This window comes from Octopus bimaculoides, chromosome 18 (assembly GCF_046866305.1).
Source record: "Octopus bimaculoides isolate indiv1 chromosome 18, ASM4686630v1, whole genome shotgun sequence".
Taxonomy (NCBI): Eukaryota; Metazoa; Mollusca; class Cephalopoda; order Octopoda; family Octopodidae; genus Octopus; species Octopus bimaculoides.
In genome coordinates, this window is record NC_142945.1 from 18,786,596 (window position 1) to 18,813,167 (window position 26,572).

A 26,572-nucleotide genomic window follows, 5' to 3' on the forward strand; every position below is an offset into this window, starting at 1 on the left:
CCATTTAATTTCAGGGTTGTTGTTGTTGATAGAATCGTCAGCGCGCTGGGCGAAATGCATAACAGTATTTCGCCCGTCGCTACGATCTGAGTTCAAATTCCGCCGAGATCGACTTTGCCTTTCATCGTTTCGGGGTCGATAAATTAAGTGGGGTTGATATAATCGACTAGTTCCCACCCAACTAATTTGAGGCCTTGTGCCTCCAGCAGAGAGGATTATTATTATCGTCCATGAAAAACCAACGTTAAAGATGATGACGATGATGTACTTGGGTCGATTTAATTGACAAATCCCCCCTCTCCAAATTTCAGACACTGTGCCTATATTAGAAGCAAATTATTTATTATTCGGATAATATTATTATTGTCGAGGGCGCATGGCCTAGTGATTAGAGTGTTGCACTCACGATCGCGACATTGTGGTTTCAATTCCTAGACCGGGTGGTTGTGTTCTTGAGCAAAATACTTCACCTCAAGTTGCTCTGCGATCACTTCGACACCTGACACGTGACACAACGTGCTCCTGTTCAGGCAACGTCGATTTGATGGAGTGAGTGAGCTAACAAACAAGGCCAGAACTTCGTGGGGGCAAGATTTATCGGTTAAACCGACTTGACTGATACTTTATTTGATCGACTTCAGAAGAATGAAAAGCAAAGTTGACCTTGGCAGTATGTGGACTCATATCGAAGAGGTTGAACAAATACCGCACGGTATTTTCTCCAACACGTAGCGATTGTGCCAAACCACTGTCCGAGTAATAATTGCATCTAATATAGGCACACGATCTGAAATTTGGGTAGACGGGAGTTGTCGATTAAATCAACACAAGCACATTATTATTATTATTATTATTATTATTATTATTATTATTATTATTATTATTATTATTATTATTATTGTTCAGTAGTTTTATTTTTATAACGTGCTTTCACTTCACTACCGAGCGCAGCTCTGTGTGCCTTGGGTATGTGCTGTGGTTTTCTGTGATGCTCTTATGGTTACTGTATTGAAAGTGTTTTGCATAGGATGTGTGCAGTGCCCAGTAGTGCAAGTTTCTGTATGTTATATATATTTGTAAGTCCTGGTGTTTTTGTTATGTATTTGTCTGAATATTTTTTTTATTATACCTATTATGATAGGAATTGTTTCTGTTTTTTGATTCCCCATTCGAGTTACCTCTATTTCCAGGTCTTTGTATTTTGAAAGTTTTTCCATTTCTTTTATTATTATTATTATTATTATTATTATTATTATTATTATTATTATTATTATTATTATTATTATTATTATTATTTAATGTCTGTTTTCCATACTGACATGAGCTGGGTGGTTTGACTGGAGCTGGTAAGGCCAGGTGCAGCACTAGATTCTTTCGTCTGTTCTGTCGTGGTTTTTACAGTTGGAAGGCTTTACTAACTCCAACCACTTTACAAAGTGTATTGGACGCTTCTTACAGGGCACCAGCACCAGTGCTTTTAATGTAGTATCAGCACGAGTGATGTTTATTTGGCCCTAGCATCAGTGCATTTTAATGTGGAACCAGCACCATGCTTTTAATGTGGCACCAGAACCGGTCTCAATTTTGCTGTAACGGACGGGTTTTCTTGAGTACAGCAAGGCACCGACCTCGGAAAGATGACCTTGGTGAGTCATCTTTCTTTATCTTCTACTTGTTTTTCAGTCATTGCTATACTAGGGAACCGGCTTGAAGAAGAAGAAGAAGAAGAAGAAGAAGAAGAAGAAGAAGAAGAAGAAGAAGAAGAAGAAGAAGAAGATCGAACCCCGGCCGCCCGTGCGAGAGGCAGGGATACTTATCAGTACACTACCAAGAAGTAAGAAGAACATGTGACAAATTTACCCTATTAACTAACTTGAGATACATGCCTCCCGCATTCTCTTTCCTTTTCCCTCCTAAATATATTTACATGTAACAAAAAGGAGGGGAAAAGAGAGAGAGAGAGAAAGAAAAAGAGAAAGAGAAGCTTTTGTGCTTAACAAAAAGTATGTAAGTGGGCACTTGTGTGCTGTATCTGACTTTCAATGTTGATTATGTGTATAAAGACATGATCGTCATCGAGAAACTAACATTTGGTTGTTTTTCATTTGCTTTAACCTTGTAAGAAATATCTTTCTTTATTCAACCTTTAGGTTAAATAACTAATTCCTCACATCAAACTTTAAGGAAAAATTTAAGAACGGATAACGCAGTCTCTAAACCAGAAACATAACAATATTTATTTATGGAGGAAAATAGGCATGGTTGCTGAGACGCCGGAATGTTGTTGTGAGCTGTCCCCAGAGTTGGAATGTTGGAGAGACAGCTTGATACGACCACGCTCATGTGAGAGAGCTCTGATGGACCTGTGTTACCTCTTCGCCGGTCGGCGAGAAAAAGAGAGTGAAAAGAGCGGGAACGTTTAGATGTTGAATTCCACGCATGCGCATGGGACTCTTCCTGTGTTCCTTCCGGAACTATTCCCTGCGCATGCGTGAATGAAAACGCAGTAATGGCGACTGTATTTTGGCGCCAAATGACGTCACTACAATGGCTCCCCCTCGAGTGTGGAAACACGAAAATAGAAATTTTGGAGGGACGTCTGAGGCAAGATGGCCACTGAAACCAACCACAAGATGTGGCACAAACACACACAAAGAAAAATTAAAGAAATGAATGTTAATACGCAGGAAGTTGTGGTCAGTGAGCAGAGCTGTAGTTGAGCGTCGGATGCTAGTTGGGACCTGTTACCTGGTACTGAACATTTTAACTGGTCTGTTGATCGTGAGTGTGAATGCGACATATAAATACATAATAAAAGACAGGCCGTCGTATAAAGAAAAGAGTGTGTGTGAGTGATACATGTATGTGTATGCGTTATATACAGCAGATAGAAAAAGAGTCAGTAACACGTGAGCATTTATACCAGTTCGTTGAGTACACAATTGGAAGAGTCTGTATGTGAAAGAAGTTGAGGCTGTGTGTGGCAGATCGATCACTAGTTGTTGTGATGTTGGGGCTTCGATGCCGGGCCGGGTTCTTGTTATACAGATGTTCGTCGCTGGCTGAATTTTCTTGTCTATTATTAATCGTGGTGAATATGAAACACCTAACAGAATCGAAGAGAGAGAGATGTGCCGCGGTGGTTTGGATTGGTGTACATAGAAATCGTGTTGATGATGGCGACGGCGGTGTGTAGTCGTAGCTGGAGATGCTGTTGATGGAGTCGCTGGAATTGCTGCTGCTGCTGTATGTGTGGTGGTAATGATGTTGACAGTGGTGTTTGAAAAGGTACGCTTTTTCAGACCGTCGACAGACACAATCTCTGTACGACCATTAGCGTCGACCTTGAAGAAATTTAACCCAAAACTGCGGGTTGGGCGAGGCATGTAAGGCAGCCTTAAATTGCCTATGAAAACGCTCAACCATTCCATTAGAAGCGGGATGGTAGCTGTTGGTGCGTATCAGAAGAGAGAAATTTAACAGGGCGTCTATTTGAGAGGTACCGTTGGTGGCATTACTGGAAAATGCTGTCATGAATTCGGAGCTGCGAGCGAAAATGACCAAAAGATCCCGTACAAATGAAAATAAGCCAGTAACTCTTCCATTCTCCGGCCGTGAGAAACGGAGAGGTGTGAAATATGCTGAACTGGGAGCAAGTAAGCATCAAGAAATGTTATGTACTCACTGAAATGTAACTGTGCATTTTACTGCTATTTCCAGCAAGTAGAGGACGCTGTGTAAGAATGAATTGACGTCTCGTGAAACACGTAGGAAATTGCTCAAAAAGTTGTTAGGATGAAATAACCGTGAAGTTTTTTGTGTGAAAAACCACAAAGGTCTCAGCCGCAAAGAAGTCTTTGGTTTTAGGCTCTGGAAGTCATTGACAAAATGAAAAACTTTAACATAGAAAAATTTTCTTAGCTTTTCGCTTGTGTTTGATGAGAATGTAGAGGCAATCCTGATGTTGAACGTCGCGAAACATACGAATTCAATGGCTGTTGAAACGAGGTCTGTGTTTGTTGTCGCGGAATTGAGTGTTACATGCAAAGATGTGCAGTAAAAAAAACATTGAAATAAGCAAAAATGACAAACTTAGCTAGAAAGTGTCCTGGTCCTGAAAAACTAAAAGGTAGCATTTGAAATGTAAAAGTAGGTGCATGCAAAGAAAGTTCAATCTATGACTGTCGAAAAACGTTGCTCGTGTGGGCTTCCATAGAGTTAGTTCTTGGTCGGATAGCTGTTCGAAATTTACTTATGTCAGCGGCTTCTCTGGTAGGTCGAAAGTGAATTGTGGGTGTCCATTGTGTCGGTGAGTTCTTTTCTTTTGTGATGTGCGACAGTCGAAAGAAAACTATGCAGAGAAAGTTGTTATTCTTGTCTTCGATGTGACGAGCATGTTGAGAGACAGGCGACGGCTCGTGTAGTATCGGTCGGAAATGCTGTAGAGTTAATATCTCACTGGTTTGTTTGTGGTCTAGAGTTTCTTCGGTTGCGATTCTCGTCTTCGGGGTTACCAGTGTAAGAAATATCCGGGCTACAGTTCATTCTTTTTAGTCGGGGTCACCAGTGTAAGAAATATTGTTCGGTAGACCAGAATCCTCGGCTGCGGTTGCTCACGTCGGGGTCACCAGTGTAAGAAATATCTTTCTTTATTCAACCTTTAGGTTAAATAACTAATTCCTCACATCAAACTTTAAGGAAAAATTTAAGAACGGATAACGCAGTCTCTAAACCAGAAACATAACAATATTTATTTATGGAGGAAAATAGGCATGGTTGCTGAGACGCCGGAATGTTGGAATGAAAGCTGTCCCCAGAGTTGGAATGTTGGAGAGACAGTTTGACATGACCATGCTCATGTGAGAGAGCTCTGTTGGACCTGTGTTACCTCTTCGCCGGCCGGCGAGAAAAAGAGAGTGAAAAGAGCGGGAACTTTTAGATGTTGAATTCCACGCATGCGCATGGGACTCTTCCTGTGTTCCTTCCGGAACTATTCCCTGCGCATGCGTGGATGAAAACGCAGTAATGGCGACTGTATTTTGGCGCCAAATGACGTCACTACAACCTCATTTGAAATGTTTGTTCAAGGTTAACTTTCAAATTGCACTTTTACTACTGTAAAAAAAAAATAACACAAAATAATATTTACTAACTGAACTGTGAAAACTTCACGGAAAATATAAAAGATGTAAGCAATTTGTAAATTGTGTGCTAGTGTCATGAGAAATGTTTCTATAGTGTTACACTTACAAGAATATAGAAAGAAGTGTAAAACCGATAACTATATAATCCAACCAAAATATCTCAGTTACACAAACGTAAACATAGTTGCTATTTAGCCTTAAAATATATCGTACATATTCAAAGAACCTGTACTTTTTAGTTATCTCACTCTCATTAAAAAATTGGGTTATCTCTCACTGTTGTATGAAAAAAGAGATTAAACATTTTATTGAATGCCTAAGTCAATAATGTGTTGAAGTATTGAATCAAACTTTCGTCAATTTCAACCCTTTTAATCCAATCTCTTGTCGCCACATAAACTCGCACATATGAGTCCAGTAGACCTATGTGAGTGCCATTTTGTCTTTTTTTTTCTTTTGCACTCTTCCAAAGTCTTTCAATATATTGGATGTGAGCTCTATTAGTAGGACTGACAAAGTGTAGGGAATGATTCACAGTGAGATGTTGAAAATGACCAATATTGATTATATTTTTATATGCTGACTATTCGTCACTTATGATGGTAGTACCCAGTCTTATATTATTTTCTATTATTGGAAGAAGTGTTGTCGCAGACCTGTCAGGGACAATAAACATGAAACACTCCAAAAACCCATTGTTGAAGTAGTTGACGCCCGACACGAACAAACTTTCGTCAATTTCAACAGTCATGTTGGGTCCTCCAATCACTCTTGGGTTAGCCAAAATGTGTGCAGCACAAACTTCTCTCAAATAATTATTCCGGTCAACAACATAATTAGCTTTCATTTCGAGCTCACGTTCACAAAATTTGATATTTGTCATACTGTGTGCCCGGCAATATATGAAAAGTGTTGTTTTACGAAAAAATAAACGTGAATTAGCAAATCAATTACCTGTTTTTAGTTCTTTTTCTTGTCTGCATCCACGAATACTACACCGCCATCTATTTTGACTTCCAGCTGAGAAATTCATAAAATGAGCGTTGTTGCATTGTCTTTCTTGGTGAAGAATTCCTTTTTCTTGAAAAAAAGAAAGACTAGATGTTTCATCTTTGCAAATTTCGCTTAGACGTAAAAGATTCATAATGTACAGGAAATCAACCAGACAAAAAAATAAGACGAAACAAAATCGTTGAGTTGACGGAGAGATGGGGGGAGGGGAGATAACCTCATTTTTAATGACAATTTTTTAATGGGGGTAAGGTAACCAAAAAGTACCAAAGAACCTTTTTGGTTTAGTAGTACAGAACGTTCTTCTGGTATTCTTTTATTCTTTTACTTGTTTCAGTCATTTGACTGTGGCCATGCTAGAGCACCACCCTTTAGTCGAAGAAATCGACCCTTCGACTTATTCCCTGTAAGCTTGGTGCTTCTTCTATCAATCTCTTCAGCCGAACAACTAAGTTACGGGGATGCAAACACACCAGCATCGGTTGTCAAGCGATAGTGGTAGGGGGACAAACACAGACACAAAACACACATATAAATAGGCACACACACACACACACACACACACACACACACACACACACATATATATATATATATATATATATATATATATATATATATATATATATATATACTATAAAAGGCAAATCTACTCTGTGTGTGTGTATGTTTAAAATTCATACATTTACACAATTCCAAATTTCTTCGATTAAACAATCGCAATTAATATTCTAAATACAATAAGTTAGGTCACTGCGTCATGTTTTCACTCCAAAAATTTCCTAATAATGAATAAAATCCGTAAAACTACAGGAGTAAACATTTTCTCCCTAATAAAATCTAATTTCCTCTTTCTAATACAATTCCTTTCAACTCCTATTCCTCTTATGTCCTACTTTCTCTCATGAACCTTTACGAAAACTCCAACAACAAATACAAAAAGAAAGGAAGGAGAAAAAGAAAACTATCAAAACTGAAACAATCACATTTCGATACTGTGATGACAGATACTAAAACTACATACAGAATTACTTTGCCCCTCTAAAATTAACTATTTCTATTCCTCTTACACATCGTTTCAATTGCTACTTTCTCTTACCAACGTTTACGAACGATCCAAGAAAAAAGACAAAGAAACGAACGGGAGTGGGAGTCAAATAAACAGACACACTGCCAATCATACGTAAATACACACATATATATGTACCTATGGTTACCAATGACCTCATTCTAATTGGCGAGAACTAAACCTTAACAGAGAAACGAAAGAAAAACAGTGACAGTCAAATAAATATTTTCCCCTGTAACACAATGTCATTTCCTAAATCATTCCTGGAGATGACTATATATATAAGTCTATTGATACAACTCCTGACCATGAGGACGTCATCAACTATCCAATAGAAGTACTAAATTCCCTTGAGCACCCTGGACTACCTCCACACATTCTCAAACTTAAAGTTGGTGACCCTATGATGCTCATTCGAAATTTGGTTCCGCCTAAACAATGCAACGGCACACGTTTAATCGTTAAGTCCTTATCTCCTAATCTGATTGAGGCCACAATAATCACAGGGTGTGGTCGAGGCAACGTTGTCCTCATACCCAGAATGCATCTTTTCCCATCAGCAGCAGACCTACCTTTCACATTTCGGAGGTCCCAGTTCCCAGTGAGGCCATGCTTCGCAATGTCAATTAACAAAGCACAGGGGCAAACACTGTCTGTCGCAGGAATGCATTTAGGGGAGCCGTGTTTCTCTCATGGTCAGCTTTACGTTGGCTGCTCGCGTGTGGGCAGCAAGAGTGATTCTTTTGCGTTCCTTCCACAAGGAAAAACAAAAAACATTGTGTACAAGGAGGTTTTATAGGATTACGTCGATTCATAATTTTATTAATTTAAACAATTTTTTTAATTTCTTACTTTTCATCAGTAATTTCTAAGTATGTGTAGGTTCATATTCATTGCAGTGAACTTGACACTCCCAAATATCAGCTGTAAAAACGCTGATTCTCACAGCATTACAAAACTTTATTACAAATCAGACCCTGCTCAAAAATCACCTGTTGTTATTCAACAACACCCATTGAGCAGGCATCAGAGGACTATGGACAGCTTAGTATTTCAATTCCATACAACTCTCAAAGAGTCAACAATGCTTTTATTACGAGATTTACATTTTTAGGCGGTTCCCTGCAATTACTTCACACTTCACCAACACCAGCACTCCACTCAGTTCTATTTTGCTAACTTCGTCAGTACACCAGCCTCATCTTCTACATCCGATGTGCATGATACATCTCCCTCTTCCATCTCCTCTCTCACCATCACAGTTTACTACATTGGCAACATTATTGCAAGATACCATTTGAAAACCAAGCAACATATCATTTCATACAACAACAAATGTAATCATAACGACGATCAATGAAACAAATGCATTAAAATAATTACATGAAGAAGTAACTATCTCTTACACACCATTACAATTTACATAAAATAACAACATTTAAACAGTCGATGAAACTAAATACATACATCCTCTCTCCCACCCTTATATTTTACACCATTACATTTTACATCAAATACAAACTATTCTAAAGGGACAGGTCATTTTACACAACATCTTCATGAGACACGTGTTCTGATTCATCTATTCAGCACCACTACAGTCTTGCCCATCTGACATACGGTGAGTAGATGCTATTGTTGTATATTTTCAAACTTACCCATATTTACTAACCCATGATTAATCCTCATCTTTCCTCCATAGGGCATCTATTCTGTTTTCACAGACCATGAACTTTTGCAACAGCACGTCCACTGCCATTGATGGAAAAGGAAGCTGCTGTATTCACTTGCGAACGTTCTACACACCCTTACATGACTACCTAAGACATTGTTACAATTGTGAGAACAATAAAACAGCTTTTTCAGGGCCACCTCACATTCTATTGTTACCCACTTCTGAGAGTGCTGCAATGCTCTTGGCAAGGCTTTCTGTCCAGTTGCAAATCGATTGGTTGGTTTTCAACTTATAGCAATCTTTCCCTCAATAATCATAATTGAGTACAATCATCAACAGTACTTTAAAACAATTAAGCCCCGAGCAACGCCGGGCACTTCTGCTAGTCTATACTATAAAAGGCAAATTTTCTCTGTGTGTGTGTATCTATACTATAAAAAGCAAATTTTCTCTGTGTGTGTGTATGTTTAAAATTCATACATTTACACAATTCCAAATTTCTTCGATTAAACAATCGCAATTAATATTCTAAATACAATAAGTTAGGTCACTGCGTCATTTTTTCACTCCAAAAATTTCCTAATAATGAATATAATCCATAAAACTACACGAGTAAACATTTTCTCCCTAATAAAATCTAATTTCCTCTTTCTAATACAAATCCTTTCAACTCCTACATTCTCTTATGAACCTTTAGGAACAATCCAACAACAAATACAAAAAGAAAGGAAGGAGAAAAAGAAAACTATCAAAACTGAAACAATCACATTTCGATACTGTAATGACAGATACTAAAACTACATACAAAATTACTTTGCCCCTCTAAAATTAACTATTTCTATTCCTCTTACACATCGTTTCAATTGCTACTTTCTCTTATGAACGTTTAAGAACGATCCAAGAATAAAGACAGAGAAACGAAGGAGAGTGAGAGTCAAATAAACAGACACACTGCCAATCATACGTAAATACACACATATATATATACCTATGGTTACCAATGACCTCATTCCAATTTGGCGGGAATTGTAAGTTTACTTTCCATTTCTAACACCGTCCTTCACTATCGAGACATCGTTCTCAAATACGATCAACAATATATATATATATATATATATATATATATATATATATATATATATATATATATATATATATATATATATATATATATATATATATATAATGAGAATGTGTGTCTGAATCTGTCTGTGTGAATCCCTAAAACTTGAGAACTACACAACTAATTTCATTCAAATTTTACACATGCCTTACTTACGGTCCAGGTAGTGTTTTAGGCCCAAAAAGTTTTTAACTTCTTGCCTAGTGCGAGCCCAGTGCAATATCACATCTCCTGCACTATTGCTGTATTACGTGTCAAAAGTGAAACAATAACATCTCTCTATTCTAATGTCAGACAGTTTCACTTTAATACTGAAACTATTAAAGTGAAACTATTATCTCACATATATACATTAACTATAAAAACACTGTCTGGTAACATATAAAATATAAACTGAAGCTAAAACTTATTAAAATATTCTTATTGTTTCTTCAACTTACTGGACAAGGGCTCCTAGCTCCCTTTACTGCAGGCGAAGGAGTAAAAAACGAAGATGTTTTGACTTGTCCGGCATTGCTATTACAGACAAATTAACAATTCGACTCGAGAGATAAACACAAACCACCTCGTGCTGACTGCAAAACTCCCGCCAAATTAGACAGAAACACACACGCACGCACGCACGCACGCACGCACGCACGCACGTCCATTTCATATATCTTCTTCCAATTTTTGCTCTCTGCAAATAAAATTTTTACGGATACAACTGCTTACAAAAATAGGGATTGATATATAATTTCTTTCTATATTCATAATTAAATCAATGTTTTCATGATTAGACACAGGTCCAATAGAATACCTCTCACAAACACACTACGTACAAATTCGTTCTTCAGGAGTTTTCAAACTACATAATAAGCAGAATTGTTGGATGAAGACAGTAGGGTGTTTTGGGGTAGATTTCGCTGCTATTTCTACCAGGTCTAGCTACCATGTAGAGGTCTGATCTTCATTTTCATTCACATATTTGCATTTCAAAAATTAAACATAATCTTTTCCATAAATCAACTATCGTAAAAATTTTCTACGATGACATTTTCTATGTATGTGTGTGTACCTTAAAAGACGTCAATCATCATGACATACACCTTCACTCACTCACTCAAACTTTCTTTCTCACTCTCTTTCTCTCTCACATACACACGCGCAAGCACGCACGCACGCACGCACGCACACACACACACACACACACACACACACACACACACACACACACACATCCATTTCATATATCTTTCAATTTCTGCTCACTGCAAATAAAAAATTTTACGGATACAACTGCTTACAAAAATATGTAATCGAGAAAAATGGCATCACTAATATTTTCTTACTCATGTAATATTTACAGTACGTCCATTTTAGGTCTAACTGCTAAAATATTAAGATTCCCTTTAATGAATTTATCAATTACTATCATATTATGAGTTTCATCCTGCTGACGTTGAACGTGTTTATCGTTTCTGCTTTATCTCATTTGACCTAAATTAATGTAATTTAGAATAGGTTTGTTATGTGCTGCTGTATACAGGATCAGATCTCCATACACAGGTTACATTCGGCGGAATCGCCGTTCCCAAACTATCTGTTAGGGAGTTTGCCGCCCATGATCCATCTTGGCAGTGTTTACAGCTCGAAATATATCTTGGGTAGTTTTGTCATCCTTAGACAAGTTCAGAGTCAGCTGCGTTTGGAGAAGGATCCCCAGTTATTTCAGTCGTTTTAAATAAACTGAATTTATTCGGATGTTCTTAGGCAACTTCATATATCTATGCTATCTTGATTTAGTGTACCGTCTTCTTATGAACGTTTACCTTTCTCTACATCATTATCATTGAGTTTTATATCATCGTAAATGATTTTTACCGTACAATATTCTCTATTCCAGAATTGTGAAGACGACAAAGAAAAGAAAAATTATAACGCCTTTCTTTTTTGACTTGCTACATAAAGACAAGTCTTTAGTGAAGCTTCGACAACGTATGTGGTTTATTTAAGTTTGCTATCACAAAGACATTTATGCTCAACCATGGCGATGCTGAGCTGTGATTATTCTTTTGAGTACATGTCAGTTAGATGGTTAGTCATGCAAGTTTACTGTGCACTAACTGTAGACATACCTAATGTAGCACGGACACATTGAATCAAAAACGATATTTTCAGCAGCTAATCGGAAGTATCACGATGTGTAACTAATATAAAGGTAAGTTTTAGATAAACGGAGTCCGAGAAACAGTTCCATTTTCCAGTTATAGTTTTGGATATCAGTCATGTTACTAAAACTTTAAATTCAATAGCACAATACCCTGTGGTTAATTACCGTGAAGTAAGGTCCCTGGGAAACACTATTCTGCAACCCTAGTTTCCAATTTAAATTCCAACCGTTTTATTTCATTTACATCTCCAATACTTTTTGGAAATTCCTGAAGTACTAATAGATCTATGTAAGATAGCTGGAAGAGAGAAAAAGAAGAGATTTAGAAAAAATGGTAAACGATGTTTAATCGATGTTTAGTCGGTCTCTCTGTTATCTCTCGTCATGCTAGAAAAACCAGCCAAATTTCTCTCAAACCACATCTTAACATCATAAAAAGAATATGGGATAATCATAAGTGTTCTAAATCAGAGTTGACTTGAAGCTAAACGATAATATCAATAACAACAACAGCAACAACAGTAGCGATAACAATGATAAAAGACAAAAACAAGAACAGTTTGGTTTTCTCCTATGTTCTGAGTTTTTATGTCCTGCATGATTCGACTCTGCTTTTTACTCTCATCCCGATTACGGTAAAATAACTACTTGATTGTACCCTTTTCTCTACACAGTTTTAGACGTGTAACAATGTAAGAAATGATAATTTTCATTCAACTATTTTCTGTAGACTTCCTCCAGCGCTCCACAAGCTTGCTTATTCCATCGGAGAAGAAGGCTTTCGCCTGGTCGGGCAGCCATATATGCACTGTTTACTGCACTTCTACGTCAGTATTAACTCGACAACCTCATGAAAGATATCTGAGCTGTTCAATGAAGTGATAGTCGGAAGAGGTGAGTTCCAGCAACTCGAAACCCGATCTTCAGTGGTATTGTGCAACTTGTTGGTTTCAGTTTGTTAGCCAGTTTCACACACGTTACCAGTGGTGTCCTTCAAGGGACTGTTTTGGACCCGCTTCTCTTTATTATCTATATAAACGATATATGGGATAATCATCAAATACAGCAAAATAAAAATATTCATAGATGACTCTAAGCTCCAGAAAATTGTCAATATAGAAGACCATGAGTTGAACTCCAGTCAATGGACGGACAAAAAATAAATGCAGTTAAATGAGGGGAAAGTTGAACTCCTGCACTGCGCTCAAACAACCATATTCTTTTCCTTCGAGGGAACGTTTTACAGCATCCAATAATATCAAGGACTTAGAAGTGATTGTGAACAACAATCTCAGTTGGAGAGCCCATATCAACAATAAAGTCGATATGGCTCGCAGAAAGAGGAGGGTACGCAATATATAATTAAATGGAGGCTCCTAGAACAACCGGAGCCATATCCCAACGGGAGCAAACGATGTAAGCTTTGCTTGGCCCAAAAAGAGCAAGGATCCTGAAAATCTCACTTAACCCAGGGACCTTTTAAAACTCCAAAAGAGAAGTATTTTTGTCAATGCCTTCATCAGAGACGTTCCCTGTTGCAAGCTTGGAATTCCCCATTTGCCAAATAGGAAGACGCCACCAGCTTCGAAAAGCGTTACGGACACGGCTGGAACCAATGTAAGGGGGATAAGCAGGCCCCGCCCGAAGGCTTACCGGTAGGGGTTTGTTCCGGGTATTTTTCTATTTACAAAGCTAAGTAAGGTCTTCCTCCTTCCAGTTGTAGAGATGTTAAGTGCCTCCGGCCATTTGAATCTGACGAGTTACCTATACACTTGAGCACTTTATATGTATGAAATCAATGGTCAACAAACAATCTTCGAAATATACATACATACATACATACATACATACATACATACATACATATACATATATATATATATATATATATATATATATATATATATATATATATATATATATATATATATATATATATATATATATATATATATATATATATATATATATATATATATATATATATATATAGGAACGACCGTGCGAACTCAAAAAGGAGCAATGGTGACGAATGGAAAAAACAGGAGAACTCCTTTTATTTAATACGCGTCACACGGTCGAACACAAAATATTATATCTGAGATGATATACATAATGTTATGCTACGATAACATAGATGACCAGTAATGAAAGACCACAACCGTATTAGATGAATAACAGAGATATTTATTATGGCGTTAAAGATGTATGTGTATGTGAGAGTGTGAATGCGACATATAAGAACATAATCAAAGACAGGCCGTCGTACAAAGAAAAGTGTGTATGTGAGTGATACATGTATGTGTATGTGAGATATTACAGCAGATAGAAAGAGAGTCAGTAACCGTGAGCATTTATACCAGTTCTTTGAGTACACTATAGGAAAAGTCTGTATGTGAAAGTAGTTGAGGCTGTGAGTGTGGCAGAGCGATCACTAGTTGTGATGTTGGCTTCCATGCCAGGGCCTTGAGGACAGACGTTCGTCGCTGGCTGAAATTCTCTTGTCTGTTTATTTATCGTAGTGAATATGAATCACCTAACAGAATCGAAGAGAGAGATGTGCCGCGGTGGTTTAGTTTGGTGTACATAGAAAGTTGTGTTGACGCTGGTGGTGAAGAGGCTGCTTGGTAGTAGTCGTAGTCTCGTGTTGCTGATGTGGCGACGGCGGTGGTGGTCATCGTTGGACGAAGCTGTTGATGTGTCGCTGGCTGCTGCTGCTGTCGTGTGGTACACGGAACAGATCTCAAAGAGAACTGAACCGAGACAAATTTTGTGGGTATGAGTTGGTCTATTTATAGCGAATTATCGGCTCCCGAAGGCTTCAGAAAAATACTCTATCACGTGACATTATCAGGGGCCGTGATTGGTCAGTTTGCGTTCTGGCGGGAACGGTTCGAAGAAGTTGCCGCTTCAAATAATAATCAGTCACGTGATGACAAGGTTGGTGTTTTCCGCTACGGCCGCGCTTGTTTATATTTAAATGAGAAGAATGGTGATAGTAGTTTTGTATCTAATGGCGATGGCGGTGTTAATCGTTGGCTGGACGAAGCTGTTGAAGTGGTCGCTGGCTGATTGTTGCTGCTGCTGTCGTGTGGTACACGAAACAGATCTCAAAGAGAACTGAACCGAGACAAATTTGCTGGGTATGAGTTGGTCTATTTATAGCGAAATATCGGCTCTCGAAGGTTTCAGAAAAATACTCTATCACGTGACCTTATTAAGGGCTGTGATTAGTCAGTTTGCGTTCTGGCGGGAACGGTTCGAAGAAGTTGCCGATTCGAATAATAATCAGTCACGTGATGACAAGGAATGGGTTCTCCGCTACGCCCGCACTTGTTTATATTTAAATGAGAAGAATGGCGATAGCAGTTTTGTATCTAATGGCGATAGGTAGTTTCACTACATATATATATAAGGACACAGTAATTGTGTCAAGGCCGACAGGAAGCGGTCCAGCTTCCTAGGGCTAAACGGCAGTAGTGTATTCCCTTATTGGGATTGTCACATTAAGTTGACAATATACTACAACTTTGTCGCTCCACTACTGCTTAAATCTCTCTGAGAGATTTAGAAATATTATATTTCTAATTTTGCTGATCAGTGAATGAACTTCACTATGATTTACATAAGTTTGTGAAGGAGAAACAGGCCTCTCTATCCAGCCGCTAATCTACTTCCGGCTCGTCGTACTGCTTTGAATTGCTTCTGCCTAGTTTAGTGAGTTGTTTCTGTCCTTTTTGTTGCTGTTTGGTGTGATTTTTGTCAAGTTTCAACTGTTGTTCCTGTGGAATTGCGCCCTGCGGGGCAAAAATTTTCTTTTTTGCTGCTCTCTTTTAGAGAGATAGCAAACTACCATCGTGTAAAACGAAAACTTTTTCAATATGGATAATGAAATGACCTTTCTACTGTGTGATGAGGACTTTCCTCTTTTACAAGAAGAAATTTGTTTCAATAATACACAAGTATTTCAAGTAGACCCAGAAGTAACCAAGGAAGAGAAAAATGCCAGCAGTTTTTCTTCCGCCGTAGGCGGACAATTTGAAGCAATGGAGGTGATACCCGAACAGTGGTACAAGTACAGAAACCTAATAAGGAAAACAGACGACATAACAAGGTTAATACCGCCAAAGGAAACTATCCAAGAGTTGGCGGTAAGAACCGTTATCTACAAAGTGTACAATTGCAAGGAAAGGCGCATCATGATGATGAAAACGGATGCAATTGAAAAGTGTCTTGCCCCTGTGTGGGAAAAAATAAAATATGTCGGTAGAGGGCCTCGAAATGCTACAGTAGAGGCCCAATTCGAATCCGCAGAAATAGCGAAAGAGGTATCGACACAAACGTTGAAAACTGAAGAGGTAATGCTCTTACCCACATACCTGGGCCGGAGAACTGCGAAAATCACAATAGAAGATATTCCATCCGGGTATGACGTAAACTGGTTGGTAGAAGCTTTAATTTACGACGTGGAGGATCAAGTGGAAGTACTCACAATGAGAAGAAGGAACGCACTCAATTGGAAGGGGCAGGCGCTAGAGCTTATATTTCTAGCGTCAAACGATACCCTCGAGACCAGACCAGACAGGATTTTTATAGGGGAAGGTCTCAGTGCAAGAGTGTCGGTGGAGGGACGGAGGCCCAGATGTTTTAAATGCGGAGAAAAGGGCCACGTGCGTTCCGAATGTGTAAAAATAAAAAAACCTAACCCAAAAAAAGAAGTCCCTCCCCAAAGGGAGAAAGAAATACCGGAGAAAACAGAACTTAAAAAAGATGTCAAACAAGGAAAAACGAAAATGCCGGAAGACATAATAGAAAAAGGAAAAAGTAAGGAAGAAGCGGAGTTTGAAGTTGCCAAAAACAAAAGGAAAAAACCTATTGGCCCAGACTCCCCTCCCCCTACAAGAAAAAAAGAAAAAACGCAAAACACACAAGAAATAATACCCTCGTTCACTCCCAAATTGAAACCCGCTCCTAAACCCCCGCAAGAAAGAATTGTTTCGTACACCATTAAAAACGAAGTATTACACGAACTAATAACAAAAAAAAACTATACGATAATGGGACCGATTGAAGGTAAACCGCCGCACATACGGTTGGCGAGGATAAGTGCCGAACACTACGAACAATTTAAACGGAGATATGCTGACGATATTTTTGATGTGAGTCAGCACATAGTGAAAGAAAAAATTATTTTAAAACCAACGGTTACACCAGTCATAGAAGATACCGGAGGAGGGGACGATGCAAGTCGTGAAACCCCTCCTGCAAAGGTAATGTAAACATTTTTTTTCATGGAAGTTAAGATAGGGTGTATAAATGTACGTGGCCTGAGGTCCAAATGGAAGCAGACATGCCTCCTAGACGACCTCAGGTCGCGAAAGATAGATATATGTGTGGTGACTGAGTCCAAGCTGAACGGCCCACAGGCGTTCTCACCTCTTCTGAATGATTACGAGAAATTTATTTCTCCGAGTCAAGGAAGGAGTGGGGGCGTTGTGGTACTGTTCAAAAAAAGCTTGGATGTACAGGTAAGTGCAGTCTTTCTAGACCCAGAAGGTAGGCTGGTCGTTCTGGATGTGACACACGCGAATAAGCAGTCTTTCAGGTTGGTAGCACTATATGCTCCGCAAGAAAATAGACAAACGGTTTTTTTTCGAGACTTGGAAAATTTCCTAGCGACGTCGAAAACTTTAGTTTTAACAGGAGACTTCAACGCTATTCTCAACGCGCAAGTGGATAGTGGTGGCTCAATCAATAGAAGGGGAAGCCCTGGCCTAAAAAGGCTACTAGCAAGCTATAAACTAGTAGACCGCTATAGACTGGATGAACCGTTCGTTCCACAGTGGACGTGGTCTAATAACGACGGTACACAGAGGTCTTACTTAGATAGGGTGATTATAAAAGACAGTGATAGGGATATAGTTAGTTGTCCACAATTTCACTGTACTTCTTACACGGATCACAAATTTGTGACATGTAGGATACAGTTAGCTAAGTGTCATAGACAGGGACCCGGGTACTGGAAGATGAACAAGTCTATTTTGACTAGTAAAGTCTTCCGTGCTCGGGTGAAGGAACTAGTGCAGAGGGCATTATGCGGAGCCATCGTTAATAACAGATGGTGGTGCGCCCTCAAAAGAGCCATACGTTTAGAGTCTCTTAGATTTAGTAAAGAGCTAGGTTTAGAGAGAGCAAGAGTAGAAGGGAATCTAACTAAGGAATTAGAGGAGGCCATAGTATCAGGCTCTGCATCCAGAGTGTTGGCAGCGAGGTCGGTATTATTCCGTCACCTCCAAGCCAAACACGAAGGTAGTAGAGTCAGGGCTAATTTACGCGCGGTAGGCAGAGAAGGTATTAATGTTGCCGGATGGGCCCGTCATGTGGAGAGTCGGAGAGGCAGAAATGCTTCTGTGCAGTCTTTAATTGACGAACAGGGGCGCCGGATCGAAGGACAGGAGGAGATGCAGAAGGCCTTTCATCAGCATTTCGCACGGTTGTTTGGGACGAACGAGACGTTGGACCATGGGGAGCCCTTAAGGGATGTCCTGGCTGACGGACCGCGACTCTCAGCAAGTGAGGTGGGGCGTTGTGAAGGGCCGATCACAGCTGCGGAGGTCAAAGAGGTACTGGCAGAGAGCGCGCGGGACAGGTCGCCGGGACTGGATGGTCTGCCCTACGAGTTTTATAGTACAATGCCGGACTTGTTCGGACACTTGCTGGCTGGCGTGTACACGAACTGGCAACAGAATGGGAGAATTCCCTGCTCTGTGAGTCGGGGAGTGGTAACGCTGGTCAGAAAAGACCCGAGCAAGGGGGACCATATCAGTAATTTCAGGCCCATAACTCTACTGAATGTAGAGTTAAAGATTTTGGCCAAGGTGCTAGCAAAAAGGTTGACGGCTGTCGCGGATAAGCTTGTCGGGGGGGCGCAAACATGTGCCATTCCTGGCAGGTCGATCCAGGACAATCTTCATCTCTTACGCTACACCTTAGACAGGGTGGGGAAAGTTTCCGGTAAAGGTGGGGCATTGGTCCATTTAGACCAAAGTAAGGCCTTCGATAGGGTTGACCATCGATACCTGGCGGCAGTCCTTGAGGCGGCTGGGCTAGGCCCGGATTTCCGCGGTTGGATCAAGGCCATTTATGGTGGCATCAAATCCACGGTTCAGGTGAACGGTTACCTGTCGGAGCCGTTTGAGATCAGGCGTTCAGTCCGTCAAGGGTGCCCCCTGTCTCCGCTTCTGTATGTTCTGTCTCTTGAGCCATTGCTGCGGAGGTTGGAGAAGTTGGGAAGCACCACTAATGAAATCGGATGTGGTAAAGGTGTTTCGGCGTATGCGGATGACGTCATCATCACCGTATCCAAGATGACTCAGCTACCTCGCGTAGCAGAGGCAATCAGAAGATACGAGACGGTGGCAGGGGCAAAAGTTAACATGGACAAGTCTGTAGGTTTGCGGCTCGGCACCTGGAGCAGCAAGCCGATAACGTCCAGTGTTGTTGGACACTGGACGGATGGCCCTGTTAAGTTGCTCGGAGTTTGGTTTGGTCCGGACTCCCAGACGGAGAAAAATTGGAGCGAGGTGACGAACAGGGTAGAAGCGCTATCCCGGACTTGGTCTGGAAGGGCGCTGTCCCTGAAAGGAAGGGCGGAAGTGGTGCAGACGTTTATTGCGTCAGTTATCACCTACCGCCTCACCGTCGTCCCCTGCCCTGATTTGTGGCTAAACAAGCTGGTTCGGATTCTCTTCCGCTTTTTGTGGAGGGGAAAGCCGCTTGTGAGGCGCTCCGTGTGCTGTCAGGAACCGTTAAAGGGTGGCCTAGGGATGCCGTGGTTGTTGATGTGCAAATATGCACTGAGACTAAGGCATCTCTGGTCTTACCTGGATGGTGGTCAGGTGTGGAATTTGCTCGCCGAGGAATTCTTTCCACGACCAACCTCTCTAGAGGGATTTAAACCCGGTTTAATTAAAAGACAGAAATCGACTGAATGGCAAAAGGAATGCCGGCAGGCACTTGAGCTAATCCACAAGGCGGGTAAGGCCGGCAGCGGGAATACCACCTCTGCGTTTTACAAAGGGTTGGTAGAGTTTAAAAGTGACGACGTGCTAGGAGAGACACTGGGGCTCGATGAGAACCAGCTATCCAACCTGTTTCGGAACACTTTCAGGGCGGGGTATTTGGATAATTACCAAAGATCCCTGAATTGGCAGTGTTTCAGGAATGCTTTACCTGTCCACGAGAAATTGTCCAGGCACGGGATTTCAGTGCCACCCGAATGTCCAAGATGCGGGCAGGAGAAGGAAACCATCCTGCACGCTCTTGTTCAGTGCACCCATCTTTCGGAGATGAAAATTTACGTCGAACACGTGCTGTCGCACCTAGGAAGAGTACAGCTATCGGCTGAGTCTGTGATTAAGAATGCACCGCCCACCGGACTACCTAAGGAAGGTGAGGCTTGTTTTCTATGTACAGTCGCAGTTATGAAAGAGTGTGCATGGAGAACTCGAATGCAAGGTATGAAGACAGGAACCTTCATCTCCGGCCCTGGAATGCTGTACTATTTCAGGTACCACCTGGAAAGCAAGATAGGGCTGGAGAGAAGACACCTGTCTAGAAGAGTATATGAGGAAAGATGGAAGGAAGTAGGAAGGAAGTTGCGAGTGAGCGGCCCTACTTAAAACTTTCCTGGAAAAAATACAAAGGTGTAGACTGGTGTACCCTGGAATTAGGTGTAAACCATTGGTAATATTCCAAGTTTTGTAGAAAAATTTTTAAATATATATATTTTTAAACGTATATTTTTTTTTAAAAAAAGCTAAAAAGACTCACTAAATGACAATTCTTAAATGTTTGTAGTGTCCTGTATTGTCCAATCTATGTAAGATATTTTATTATCGTAATAAAGAGAATGGTAAGCTACTTCAGGCTGATGACGAGCAAAGACTCAGAAACATGTCCCTGAATGCTGGCTAGGCTGGGTGGGGGAGCTTGTCTCCCCTTCACAAACTTAAGGACACAGTAATTGTGTCAAGGCCGACAGGAAGCGGTGCAGCTTCCTAGGGCTAAACGGCAGTAGTGTATTCCCTTATTGGGATTGTCACATTAAGTTGACAATATACTACAACTTTATATATATATATATATATATATATATATATATATATATATATATATATATATATATATATATATATATATATATATATATATATATATATATATATATATATATATATATAATATAATATAATATAATATAAAATGAAGTTGGCCGACCGTTGTATTCTTTCTCGTACACACTAACATAAGTATACAAATGGGGAATGAGTTTTTTTCCCATTTATCATATGAACTTTGATAACACCAGGAACCGCGGGAATCTCAGCGAAGTAATTAACAATCGGAAATATATAAAAAAAAATTTCGTGTTATAATCCTTGCCGTGTACTGTTACAGGCTCCTACAATGATTAGTTTTCTTTCAAACTATTATGCACAGCAATCAAATCCTTTACTTAAAAGGAAATAAATTTATATTTGGTACAACTTTCGCAAGTAAATTAAAAGCACTTTACTTCTTCAGCATTTTAGTTCTACAACGCCTAACAAATATGAAAGGATACTGGAATCAACATAATATGATTGACACTAGATTAAACTTATAATTTAGAGAAATATATTTGCTGATATGTCTGTAGAAAATAGCACCATAGAGTGTGTGTGAGAGAGAGAGAGAGAGAGAGAGAGAGAAAAGACAAAGAGGAAAAGCTAACTGCCTCGCAGTGTCATAAAAATACTATCTCTCAGTGAATGAAAATTATTTTCCAGTAATAGAAATCTTCAGTTATAAAAGAAACTGGAAAACCACATTTTGATGTGTGTGTCTGTGTGTGTGTGTGTGTGTGTGTGTGTGTGTGTGTGTGTGTGTGTGTGTGTGTGTGTGTGTGTGTGTGTAAGGAACGACCGTGCGAACTCAAAAAGGAGAAATGGTGACGAATGGTGTTACACGGTCGAACACAATATATATATATATCAAAGATGATATACAAAATATGTTATACTACGATAACATAGATGACCAGTAATGAAAGACCACAACCGTATTAGATGAATAACAGAAATATTTATTGTGGCGTAAAAGATGTATGTCTATGTGAGAGTGTGAATGCGACATATAAGAACATAATCAAAGACAGGCCGTCGTACAAAGAAAAGTATGTATGTGAGTGATACATGTATGTGTATGTGAGTTATTACAGCAGATGGAAAGAGAGTCAATAACACGTGAGCAATTATACCAGTTCTTTAGTACACAATAGTATGAGTCTGTATGTGAAAGAAGTGAGTTGAGGCTGTGTGTGGCAGAGCTGATCACTAGTTGTGATGTCGTGGCATCCATGCCGGGCCGTGATTCTTGTTATACAGATGTTCGTCGTTCGTCGTTTGGCAGAGCTTATCACTAGTTGTGTTTTGGCTTCGATGCCAGGGCCTTGAGGACAGACGTTTATCGCAGGCTGAAATCTCTTGTCTGTTTATTATCGTGGTGAAGCTGAGTCACCTAACAGAATCGAAGAGAGAGATGTGCCGCGGTGGTTTGGATTGGTGTACATAGAAAGTCGTGTTGACACTGGTGGGGATTGATGCTGGTTAGTAGTAATCGTGTTGGTCATGACGATGATGCTGGTCAGTAGTCGTAGACTCGTGTTGCTGATGTGGCGACGGCGGTGGTCATCGTTGGCTGGACGAAGCTATTGAAGTGGTCGCTGGCTGATTGTTGCTGCTGCTGTCGTGTGGTACACGGAACAGTCTCTAAGAGAAACTGAACCGAGACAAATTTGCTGGGTATGAGTTGATCTATTTATAGCGAATTATCGGCTCCAAGACGGTAGCAGAAAAACACTATCACGTGACCTTATTAAGGGCTGTGATTGGTCCGTTTGCGTTCTGGCGGTAACGGTTCGAAGAAGTTGCCGCTTCGAATATTAATCAGTCACGTGATGACAAGGAATGGGTTCTCTGCTACGCTCGCGTTTGTTTATATTTAAATGAGAAGAATGGCGATAGCTGTTTTGTATCTAGTGACGATAGGTAGTTTCACTACATATATACATATATTATTGGGTCATCCCATAAATAATGCGGTTTTTTCAATTGCATGAACTAAAAATTTGCAATAAAATTTTACCTTGTCCTTATTCTTAGTGCAAGTTTTGAAGAATGCAGTTCGATTTTAACAGTTATTTTTGCAAAGCTATAATGGAAGTCACAAAGGAGCACATTCAGCATATTTTGCTTTATGAGTTCGATAAAGCAACAACGCAACAGAAAGTGCGAAGAATATTAATGCAGTATATGGGGATCGGACAATAAGCGTAAGCCAATGTCAACGGTGGTTTCAGAAATTTCGAGGCGGAAACCACAGCCTAGAAGACGAGCCTCGTCCTGGAAGATCTGCAGAGTTCGACGAGGACGTCCTGCAAACCCTGGTGGAAAAAAATCCCATCGTAACTGTTGAGGAACTTGCAGAGAAGCTTGGATTTGGTCATTCAACCATCCATCGGCACCTGCGTGTCATCAGAAAAGTCAGCAAATTGAGTCAATGGGTTCCTCACAAACTTTCCGAGTCTAATCGTGTGCAGAGGGTGAATGTGTGCTCTTCTTTGCTGTCTCGTCTCACGAATGAACCTTTTTTTGACCGAATAGTGACTGGTAACGAGAAATGGATTCTCTATCAAAAGCTCAAGCGCCGAAGACAGTGGGTAGGGAAAGGAGAAATACAACTGACAGTTTTTTGTACATTTTCGCCACGAAAAATACACCTTTTGTGGCAGTTATAACGAAATTGCTTTCTTGTATCAGAAGAATAAGGCATTTCAATAGAACATCTTTACCCCCTGGAATTACCGGGTACACCTGCTAATAAATAGATAGATAGATAGATAGATACACACACACACACGCACACACACACACACACACACACACACACACACACACACAACATATTTATATATATAATCATAAATATATAGGGATTGATAGTAACCTGCTTCTCCAACATACTGAGAATTCAGAAATAGCAGTCAAAGAACTACTGATTTCAAAACTACAAATTATTACTCTAGATTGATAGCGATATTGACGATTCCCTGCCCTGCATATCTATATCTATATATATATATATATATATATATATATATATATATATATATATATATATATATATATATATATATATATATACACACACATATGTAACGATAAAGTTTTAAATTTGTGTAGCGATACCTGTTATGGTACAACATCGAGATCGCCAGTTTGTAACGATAATAATTTGTTGTTATAACGGCATGTAGAATGGAGTTTTTAAGAAAATATTTATTTACCATTACATTACAATACCTTGTCTTGACGGGCAGGTTATGATAAATCCAAAAACATGCGAAGTGAAGTTTGTGTTTGTGTCCTCTTCATCGTTTAGTAGTAATTACAGATAGCGATAGAATGATGTTGTAAGAGAACAGAATTAGAGCTAGTGAAAGTTGTAGGGTGTGGCACGTTGTCACAGTTGCTGACAGTAAACTTCATTTCTCCCTTTGACCAAGGTTCTAGCTAGTCAGCTAGACTTCGTTCTCACTGAGTCGTCACTTTGTGACTGGACTCGTTGAGTCGTCAAACTGATTTTTGCTTGGGTATTTTTTTTTTGCTTTTATAACTATCTAGAAGGATAGACATATCATTGAGAACAATAGATTTAGTTGGTGGTCTTGTTATCTCTATACTAGCTTTTGGTGAAATAGAAGAGGTTAGAAAGGGTCAAGTGGCGAAGACATTATTTCGGCCTAGCTAAAGGCATCTGGAAAATGTAAAACTGCTGTAACAGAAAAACCATTGTTCCACCGTAGGAAAAGTTCTGTTGCAGTGTTAATTTAAATTTGGCTATGGTGGATCGAATCCACTTCATGCATGCATGATCCACTACATATACATACATACATACATACATACATAAATACATACATACATACATACATACATACATACATACATACATACATACAACCAGTAAAGCGAGTAGCCACATCAAAAGGCAGATGATTGTTACTACTAGTTTAACCCCAGGCGGATTTTCCGCCAGATGGTATCACTCCACTAGTTAGTCTCTTCTTGAGATTTTATAACTAGCTAGTTTGCTTCATCATCATCATCATCATCATTTAACGTCCGTTTTCCATGCTGGCATGGGTTGGACGGTTTGACTGAGGTCTGGAGAGCCAGCGGCTGCACCAGGCTCCAATCAAATCTGGCAACGTTTCTACAGCTGGATTGCCCTTTCTAATGCTAACCACTCCGAGAGTGTGGTGGGTGCTTTTTACGTGCCACCGGCACAGAAGTCAGTCAGGCGGGCCTGTCATCGATCACGTTCGGATAGTGCGTTTTACGTGCCATATATATATACGAAACACGTGTAGTCGTTTTAGTATCATTATCTTATGATGTTTACTTTGTATTATATTATACTTATTTATTGTGCTTTTACTTATTAATTTTTCTACATGTGACAGTGGATTTTCATCGATGAGTTCATGAACCTTGGTTCTTTTCCCTAAAACTATATATATATATATATATATATATATAGCAATAAGAAAATGGAGGGGATCAAGAAGTGGTATTGATCAACTTTTAGACATTATATTATGTCTATTCATTTATTTTTTTAAAAAGACAATTATAACAATATACATACATGTATAACATATTATGCTTTACATATATAATATATAAAATATATAAAAATATAAAAAATTGACCCCAACACATACCACGAACTCATATATATAGGGAAATAACAAAAAGATATAAGGTAGTACCTAATACCACACTAAGAAGGATAAACCTAGAAACCAGAAATATTATGCTAGATTTTAATTTAGGTGATAAAACTGAACCGTTTACTCCTATTAGACCACGTATAACAATTAAAGACCACAAGGAAAACTTCCCTAACAAAACACAGGTTAGACTAATATGTCCCAATAAATCTGACATAGGTAAACTTAGTAAAATAATATTAGATAAATACCTACCAACACTTAAAAATAAAGTTAGACTGCATCTATGGAAAAAACACAGAAGGTGCATTAAATTGGTTATGACTTGTAGTACCAACTGATATCACAGATATTAATATAAACTCTAACCCACTTATTGTGGACTTTTGCCTATAGCTCTCAATAGAAAACATATCACATATTTATATGAATATATATATGTTTGTGTATAATTATTATAATCATATAAAAAGAATAATACGAACTGCTGCAATAATACTCCCTTCTCAACACATGTAATATGTATGTACCTATGGGTATGTTTGTACGTAAATATATATG

The 26,572-nt window shown here is 39.3% G+C and overlaps 1 long non-coding RNA gene across 1 annotated transcript in view; it reads right to left on the reverse strand.

Annotated features, from left to right (window-relative positions):
• Positions 1–2,214: 2,214 nt before the first annotated feature.
• Positions 2,215–26,572, reverse strand: part of LOC128249913 (uncharacterized) — a 28,633-nt gene continuing 4,275 nt past the window's right edge. The window contains exons 2-3 of the long non-coding RNA XR_016244956.1: positions 6,099–6,224; positions 2,215–5,115 (exon numbers count right to left, since the gene is read on the reverse strand). This is a non-coding gene — a long non-coding RNA (uncharacterized LOC128249913). The remainder of the gene's footprint in view (positions 5,116–6,098; positions 6,225–26,572) is intronic.